Source organism: Penaeus vannamei, chromosome 11 (genome assembly GCF_042767895.1).
Source record: "Penaeus vannamei isolate JL-2024 chromosome 11, ASM4276789v1, whole genome shotgun sequence".
Classification (NCBI taxonomy): domain Eukaryota; kingdom Metazoa; phylum Arthropoda; class Malacostraca; order Decapoda; family Penaeidae; genus Penaeus; species Penaeus vannamei.
The window spans coordinates 9286988-9289748 of record NC_091559.1 but is presented as its reverse complement, the minus strand read 5'-3'; positions in this window follow the sequence as shown (position 1 = coordinate 9289748).

Below are 2761 nucleotides of genomic sequence, written 5' to 3'. Positions count from 1 at the left end.
CACTATGCTTTCTTATTTGTTAGCGTCACCTTCCTTTTCTTTTCCTGTTTTACTATATCGTAATTTTTCTGTTTTACATAGCAAATTATGACGTTTTTCCCTCTTTTTCTCACCTTTTTCGCATTTTTTACGCATATCTACTTTTTTCTCATTCAACACGTGTCTTTGTTCTCATCTGTATTCACTCTTTGTTTTGTTAGCGCAGTTTTCTGTATCTTTCTGTTTTTCTTTCTCCCGCATATTTATCGCATTTTCAAGTTGAATTTTGTTCTCACTCGTCTTTATTTTCTAAATACTGGGACGTTTTTCTTAATATTTCTTACTCGAATTTTCATCACACTCGTGATGCATATATGCGTTTAATTTCCATAGGAGAGATAAGGAATGTTTTGACTTCCTACACTGAAATAGGAAAAAATTGATTTTTTATTGACCTATCATGAGTTGCACATGGCCTACACGCACACACAGTACAAACACATACACACATAAAGATATACAAAAGGGAAAACTGATTGCAACCGGCGGGCGTCTTGTATTTTTTGTGCCCGGGGCTTTTCATGTCTTTCAGCCCCGGGCGAGGTTGCAACCAGAGGGAGCACTTTTGGCTCCCTTTTGCAGATTCGAACTCGCGATCGCGGGTTTCGAATCTGGCGCCCTTACCCTCTCGGCCACGGTGACGAGGGGCAGAAGGAATGGGTTGGGAGAGGTATTTATGCAACTTGTGTGTTTGTTTGTGTATAATATATCTTGTCATTTTCCTCTTTAGGCTTATCACACCGTTGATCACGGCCAGCAGTTTGATTCGTTACTTAATTGCGGAAAACTACATCTGGCAGACTCAAGATCATATGTATAACAAAAGAGAAATTAACTGAAACTCATTTAAAAAGGACAGCAGCAGTTTCCAGCTTTGCCAGAAAGGAAAACACATGACACATCGAGAATAAATGTCACGTGAGCTGCCTCTGAGACACAATGCGTGAACCTCAGGTCATCCCAGAGGAAAAATCGTTTCATATTTCATCCTGATGGAAATGATCGCAACAGCAATGGTAACTATGTTCAAATTAGATATGAATGGGAATAATGATAATAAAAAGGTTATTTTAATAATGCAAATCATAACAGCAAAAAAATATTATAATGATAATGGTACGATGAGAACAACAGTGTCAATAACTGTAACAATAGTTCAAAATAGTTATAATGATGGTGATGATAATGGTTACTATGATCATGAAAATAACAGTAATAGTAATGAAATATGATGAGAAATAGCAATAGTGATAATGAGCATAATGATATTGAACATGATAATTACGGTAGTGATAATAATGATAATGGCAGTAGTGATGATGATAATAGAAACAATGTACTAATAAACAATTACAATTATAATAATGATGATATTGATAATAATTCTAATAATGAGTATAATTTGGACCTCAATCAAATTTATATGCGCATGATAAATCTCATGTTACAGACGTCTTTTCTCTCTTCGAAATGACTAATTATTGATGGAAATAAAAAATACAAAATCTCTATGTATAAAATTCCTTTTCCCAGAGCGACGTTGAACTACAAAAGAAATAAAAAAGAAATACATTTGATTCTGGCTTTGGATGTCTCACTTGTAGAGTACAACAGTTTACAGTTTTGCCAAACAGTAAAGTAATGACAAAGAAGTCAAAAAGGTATTTGTCACACAAGTCTAGTTTGGAGATTTAATATTAAGTTTATTTCCTAGGTCAAAGAAATATAAGGTTACTATGACCATATCTAATATCTATTATAATGATGATCACAACAGCAACGATAAAGATATATAGAAATAAACATTTTTTTTTTTTTTGTAAAAACATGATAAAAAAATAAGTAGATATTGTTCCTTACAAACAAACAAACAAACAAAAAAAAAGAAAGTATTATATTATATAAAGAAAGTAAATATTCTTCTTAGGTCTGCCCGATGTAGTTTTCTGCACTTAACTAACGGACCAAATTGCTGTCCGTAATCAGCGAAGGTGAGATGAGGGATAAACGCCGCATGAAAACCTTGGAATTTCCTCATTGAAACGGCAGGAGGAAGGATACAGTTGATTTTCTCATTTCTTCTTCATCTTCGCACTCAGTCAGCATTTATTGCTATTATAGAGTTGTTTCATATCTCTTTTTATATATTTATGTTCGTATATGAATATGTGTCCATCTGCATCCAGTCGCTCTTGTGTTTTAAATTTTCTTTATTGTATTAACTGCATTGATTTCATCTTTTTGTTTCCCTCTTTTTCTTGTTTCCATTCTTTCGCTTTCTCTCGTATCCTGTCTTTTTATATTTTCAAACTTATCTTTTTATATCACTATCTAAATATCTGTCTACCAGTTAATATTCTCTCTCTGTGGCTTCGACCAACAGATTTTTCTTGTTTTGTATAAAATCAGCTTTCTTCCCCTTCACATTAGGGCCTTGTACTGTCGAGGTTGACACGACTGACTCTCAGTCAGATCTCGGGTTCGATTCCCGGCGGGGACAACAGATCGATTTTTTTTTTCTTTCTTTCTTTTTCATGTAGCTCGTTTTCTCATATCAATATTTATTAACGTATTTCTTCTCAATACTATAATTTTAAAGTAAACTGAGCTTTCTCTACAAACACATATAAGCAAGCAGTTGTGCGCGCGCTCTCTCTCTCTTTCTCTCTCTCTTTGTTTATCAGCTTAGTGTTATCATCACCAAATGAGTGTTGCTATGCAT